The sequence below is a fragment of the Actinia tenebrosa genome, unplaced genomic scaffold, assembly GCF_029948245.1.
Source record: "Actinia tenebrosa isolate PJP-AT-01 unplaced genomic scaffold, QUT_ActTen_1.0 PGA_scaffold13__45_contigs__length_12533684, whole genome shotgun sequence".
NCBI lineage: Eukaryota > Metazoa > Cnidaria > Anthozoa > Actiniaria > Actiniidae > Actinia > Actinia tenebrosa.
Window position 1 is genome coordinate 6,571,496 of NW_028292573.1, and position 7,066 is coordinate 6,578,561.

At 40.8% G+C, this 7,066-nt stretch overlaps 1 pseudogene; it reads left to right on the top strand.

Moving 5' to 3' along the window:
• Positions 1 to 4,941: 4,941 nt before the first annotated feature.
• Positions 4,942 to 6,313, top strand: LOC148911690 (uncharacterized; annotated as a pseudogene).
• The last annotated feature ends 753 nt before the right edge of the window (positions 6,314 to 7,066 follow it).

Here is a 7,066-nt window from a genome sequence, read left to right on the forward strand (position 1 = left end):
TCATTCATTCATCTGGTTCATTCGTTTACTCATTTATTCATTTACACATCCATTACTTGATTTTTAATTTCTGTATTAATTTTATACACTTTATTCACAGGATGTTATTACCACGGTCACAATTGTTACCTTACCAAAGGCAAAACTGAAAACGAACGATGTGGAAAGTCCATTTCTGAACAACAAGAAAGAACAAACAATACCTAGAGGATCTGGGGTAGACTGTAGTCGAGAAATGGGAGTGTGACTGGTATCGAGAAAAGAAGAACCCAGCAATTCAACAGTTTATTCAAGACAATCTTGGCCGTCCACTGTAATAATATATACTTGTCACGCAACATTAGGTTCTATTATGTAACAAATGTAATATGACTCTCTCTCCCCTCTCTCTACACACATCGTATCAAGTTAAGCACCAGAATAAGTATACCGAATTAATCATCATTAAAGCAAGCAATCATAATCAAAGCCTCCACTAAATATCATGACATGGTGTCAGAAGTAAAGCACTAAACACACAAGACACTGGAAGGTCCGTAATATTAAGAAATAAGCGTTTTTTCGGCAAGAAACACATCAAGCATGGCGACAGGGTTCACGCCCCCTGTTATGAACTGGCAAGCTGGAGCCGATATCACCGACGAATTTGCGAGATTTAAACAATATTGCCAATTAATATTCACCGGTCCGTTCTCAAAGAAATCAGATGTAGAAAAATCCTCATATATATTACTTTGGATAGGCCGTCAAGGCGTAGATATATACAACAGTTTCACGTGGGCCGACGACGATGACAAAACAAAGCCCGACTTTATTTGGTCCAAATTCGAAAAGCATCTTGCACCTAAAACTAACTTTAGATTAGAAAGATATCAGCTACACCATCTAAAACAAAATAACGATGAGAGCACTGATGATTTCATGACTAGGTGCAGGAATCATGCAAATAAATGCAAGTTTAGAGATCAACAGGAGTTAGAAGAACGCCTGATTGAACAATTGATTATAGGCACTAAGCATGTTAAAGCTCAAGAGCGAATACTAGAGCACGGAAACGACTTAACGCTTGACAAAGCAATCGAATACGCCCGAACTTACGAAGCAACGATGGCGCATATAGCACAGCTATCCAACAAACCGATTGACAACCAAAGCGTGCACGCCATAGGAAAATCCGGAACCGGGAACATGAGAAAATGTGGAAACTGCGGAAACACTCACGAATACCGAAAATGTCCCGCATATGGCTCTACATGCAATTATTGCTCCAGAGCTAACCACTGGAGTAAAATGTGCCGCCAAAAGAACAGGTCCACACAACAGCCCACAAACCAACATACGACACAAGACAAAAAACCATCATATCAAGACAGCACACAAGACGCACGTCACAAAAACAAGCGCGTCCATGAGATGGTGAACACAAATGATTTACATGAACATTTTGACTCATTGAATTTTGAATCAATAAGTGTTGATAACGTCAATACTAAACCCAGAGATGAAGTATACGCAACACTAGGCGTTCAATTGGCCAACATGCGAAACGCACAAGCTGCAAACTTGAAGGCCAAGGTAGACACAGGAGCACAAGCCAACATCCTACCAATCCGACTTTTCAAACAGATGTTTCCGGAGAAAATTGGTCCAGACGGAAACCCTCTACCTAAAGCCCTAAAGCCATCAGCAACAAAGCTCACAGCATACGGCGGATCAGAAATCGGTCAACTAGGCATATATGATATAGAATGCACACACAACAAATTGCAAACCAAAGCACCTTTCTACATCACCAACGCGCCAGGCCGTGCAATCATAGGCTTGCCAACAGCACTAGATTTAAAGCTAATTACACTGAACTGTTCTGTGGAAACACAGGATGATGCCAAACAACCACACGGCCAAAGTCAAACAAACCACGCTACGAGCCAGAAGATAGAAAGTAAAGCACAGCTATTATCCAAATACCCCACCTGCTTCGACGGCATCGGAAAATTCCAAGGCGAATACCATATCACGCTGAACCCCAACATAGCCCCTGTGATTCACCCACCAAGAAGAGTACCAATCAGCCTTAAGGATGATATCAAGCTAGAGCTAGACGAGATGATGGAACAAGAAATAATCACAAAGGTCCGAGAAGGTGAACCCACCGCATGGGTCAACAGCCTAGTCTATAGACGCAAACCCAACGGTAGAATAAGAATATGTCTGGATCCTAAAGATCTTAATGCCGCCATTCAACGTGACCACCACGTTACGCCAACACTAGAAGAAATTCTTCCCAAACTCAGCGGAGCCAAGCATTTTTCAATTCTAGATGCCAAAAGCGGATACTGGAACGTCGTCCTCGACAAAGAATCAAGTTACCTCACAACTTTCAACTCCCCGTTTGGCAGGTATCGGTTTCTGAGAATGCCATTCGGCCTCCGTATGTCACAAGACGTATTCCAATCCAAAATCGACCAGACCTTCGAAGGCTGTAAAGGAGTCATTGGAATCGTCGACGACATAGTAGTCTATGGCCAAACAGAAGAAGAACATGACCAAAACTTGCACAGCATGATCCAAAGATGTGAGAAGACTGGGTTAAAGCTCAATCCAGACAAATGTCACATAAAGCAAGATAAGATCAAATTCTATGGCATCATCTGTAGCGAAGCTGGAATACAGCCCGACCCTGCAAAGGTGTCCGCCCTGAAGCAGATGAAACACCCAGGAGACCGCCGAGATCTTCAAACCTTCCTAGGACTAGCAACCTACATGAGTCCTTTCATACCCAACTTAAGCACACTTACAGCACCTTTAAGAGGTGTACTCAAAGATAACCAAGTCTTCACTTGGAACGCCAACTACCAAGCAGCATTTGAGCAAGTAAAGAAGTCAATCACTGATACAACCACCCTAACATATTTCGACGATAGAAAGTAACCCTACAAGTTGATGCCTCGACCAAGGGTCTTGGAGCATCCTTACTCCAAGATGGCAAACCAGTCGCTTTTGCAAGCAAGTCGCTAACTGAAACCGAAGCAAGATACGCTAACATCGAAAGGGAACTTCTAGCAGTAGTATACGGTTGTGAGAGATTTCATACTTATCTATTCGGGCGACCATTCACAGTGCTTACCGACCACAAACCTCTAGAAAGTATTCACCTCAAGCATCTGATATCTGCACCACCCAGATTACAGAGAATGCTACTAAGATTGCAGCCATACGACCTGAAAATCAAGTACATACCCGGCAAAGACATGTTGATAGCAGATGCACTCTCACGTCTATCACCAGAAGATCACCATCCCATTGGAAACATGGAAGTCCAAGTACATGAGGTGTACCCTCAATTTAGCAAGACCATGATTGAGAAGATTCGTGAAAACACCAGCGCAGACCAAGAATTAGCCACCCTCAAGCAAGTCATCTACGAAGGCTGGCCATCAACCATCAAAGAAATCTCAAAGAGCCTAAAGCCTTACTGGTCATTCAGAGACGAATTAGGAATAGATGACGGAATACTAACAAAAGGTCAAAGAATCATCATTCCCGTAACGCTTCAAAATGACATTCTACAAAAGCTTCACGCAGCACACCAAGGAGCTGAAAAGACAAAGCTCAGAGCCAGAACTTCTGTGTACTGGAAGAACCTTAACAACGATATTGATAAGATTACCCAATCATGCCCCATTTGCCAACAACATCAGGCATCTAATGCCAGACAACCGTTGCTGCCAACTGAGATACCTCCTCGGCCGTGGCACACCATAGGAACTGATCTGTTCCACTTACACGACTCTGAATACCTTCTGATCTCTGACTTTTACTCCAAATACCCATTCGTCAGGAAGATACCCAAAGGGCAGAGTAATAGCAGAACTGTCATTAATGCGATGAAGCAAATCTTCAGCGAGCAGGGAATCCCAAAAATAGTCCGCTCAGATAACGGCCCTCAGTACGACAGTGTAGCATTCCAAGAATTTGCCAACGAATATGGTTTCCACCACGTAACCAGTTCTCCACACTACCCACAAGGAAATGGATTCATAGAAAATCAAGTTAAAACAGTCAAAGGTGTTCTCATGAAGACACTCGAGAAACGACAGGATCCTAGTATGGCACTGCTTTGTCTACGCACCACACCCATTGACAATAAACTCCCATCGCCGTCTGAGTTACTTTTCGGAAGAAAGCTACAAGATAACCTACCCCGCACCATCAACAGGAGTGCCAACAGTGATCAAATCACCGACCGGCTAAGGGAGAAACAAGAAATCCAAAGGTTCTACCACGATCGTAATGTCAGACCTCTACCCGAGCTAGCAAGAGGTACCAACATCACCATTCAGAATCCCTCGACCAAGAAGTGGGAGCCTGCAGTCGTCAAGGAAAAGCTTGAAGCACCACGCTCATACTTAGTGACGTCACAAACTGGAAGTGAGCTTCGACGCAACAGGTGTCACATCAGAGAAGCACCCCCAGCGGCAGAGCAACCTACCAGTGAATATCAAGAACTAACAGAGACCAGAGGCAATGCAGAACCTCTGGAAAACAACGGAAGCCACGCACCTGGGACCACAGTTACCCGAAGTGGAAGAATCGTAAGACCTCCCAACAGATACGTTTAAAGAAAAGAAAAAAAAATTAGACACTTGCAAGCATGAGCAAGTAGTATTACTGTTATTACATATGATATTTTTTCTATTAAGATAATTTTTAGCGTTTCATAAAATTAGTTTTTTTTTCTTTAATGGAAAGGGGGATGTAATAATATATACTTGTCACGCAACATTAAGTTCTATTATGTAACAAATGTAATAGGACTCTCTCTCCCCTCTCTCTACACACATTGTATCAAGTTAAGCACCAGAATAAGTATACCGAATTAATCATCATTAAAGCAAGCAATCATAATCAAAGCCTCCACTAAATATCAAAAAGTACAGCATGACTGTGCGTGATGGAAAGTTGCTTGGTTGCGTAAAGTGCGATATTCACGTTCCAGACCATCTTAGTGAAAAGTTTTCTGAAATGTGCCCCATATTTAAAAACGCTGAAATCAATCGTGATGATATAGGTGATTTCATGAAACAGTTCGCTGAAGAGAGAAATATCATGAACCAACCAAGAAATAGTTTGATCGGTAGTAATCATGGTACCAAGATACTCCTTGCCACTCCTCTTCTTAAATGGTACCTTGAACATGGACTGGTGGTCACCAAAGTATATCAAGTTATCGAATACACCCCTGAAGCATGCTTCAACTCATTTGGTGATGCTGTTTCGAACGCTAGAAGGGCAGGTGACGTTGATCCAAGTAAAGCCATCATAGCAGAAACTATGAAATTGGTGAGTAACACTATGAATAATTTATAAAATAATAAAGAAATAAAAAAATAGAGAGAGAGAGAGAGAAAAGAAAGGGAAGGGAAAGAGAAAATAATTCGGTATCACTGAAACTCAATTGTTCTTATCCATCTCAACAGTTATGGGAAGACAATAACCAACAAAGAGAAGCACAGGGATATACAGTTTTGTTGTGAAGACGAAGCTCCACCTTTGGTGAACACAATGTATTTTAGAGGAATAGAGCAAATAGATGAACAAACATATGAAATACAGTGTTGTAAAAAGAAAATTAAGTTTGATTTGCCAATACAAATAGGTTTCTTTGTATATCAATATGCCAAACTCAGGATGCTACAATTTTATTATGCTTGTTTGGATAAATATATTGATAGATGTAATTTTCAATACGCAGAAATGGATACCGATTCAGCTTATATAGGTTTAGCAGGAGAAAGCATAGACCAACTTGTGAAGCCTGAGTTAAAAGTGGAGTATTTGAATAATAAATCAAACTAGTTTCCACGAACAGATACCCAGGAACATAGAGGTTACGATAAACGAACTCCAGGTCTCTTCAAAGTAGAATGTGGGGGGGGGGGGGGGGGACGGGATTATTGGGTTGTGTTCAAAAACCTATTATTGCTTTGGTCATAAGGATAAGTTTTCATGTAAAGGTGTCAGTAAAAATAATAATTGCATCGATAAAGAGAAATATTTGAATGTTTTGCTCAACAAAGACAGTGATTCAGGTATCAATAGAGGCTTTAGAGTTGTGAGCAATAGTGTCTACGCGTATACACAAGTAAGAGATGGTTTCTCGTATTTCTATCCTAAGCGTAAGCTTTTGAGTGATGGTATATCAACCATCCCTTTAGATATTTAATCAACACTTTATCGGATAAGATATTTAATATTCCTTGATCTTTTATATTAGGTGCTTATCAATAACATATAGACCAAACATGTAGTTGTAAGTATAACACCTTTAGTTACTCATTCAATAAAATATTTTATGAGTGAACACGCGTCTCTATTAAATGTCCCGATTATCCCCTTTCTCCCTTTTGTCCGTCGAAACCTATTTAAAATTTTAAAATCTTTAAAATAAAACTTATTTTGTTCAAGTCTTTTAAGAGTGAGTGTCTGAGAAAACCGGGCAGGTCGAACGGATGGGGGTCGGCCGATTCTTTTCATACTTCGGCTGCTTTATACATTTGACTAGCTATGTTGAAAATGAATATTATTAGATTTGAAATCCCTTTTGTTCCTGAGATCGACCACCCCCCCCCCCCCCCCCCCACCTTAAAATGCGACCGACGGCGACATCAAATTTTTATCTGTCACGGCATCTGAAGATAAACATCGTATTCTTTTTAATAAAGGTCTACGTTATACCTCCAAGGCCAAAACGAATTAAAAGAAGTCTTTTCAGGAAAATTATGAAGACAATAATTTGCATAAAGCAAAATTCGATGATTCTCGCTTCGCTGAAAAAGCCTTTTTTTTAAAATCGAGTTTCTCCGGTCGGCGGCGTTTGTTTAAAACAAAACAAAGTTCCCCGTTCTTAGCGTTATTTCTTCTTTCACCCCATGTTTTTAATTTTTGGGGATCTTTAAATGCCTTTGAAATATGAACTATTTTCAGGACCATATTCATCGCTAATTACTCTAAATGAGCATTCGCGTCACACAATGTCACCTGTTGATAAACTACATTTTGGAAG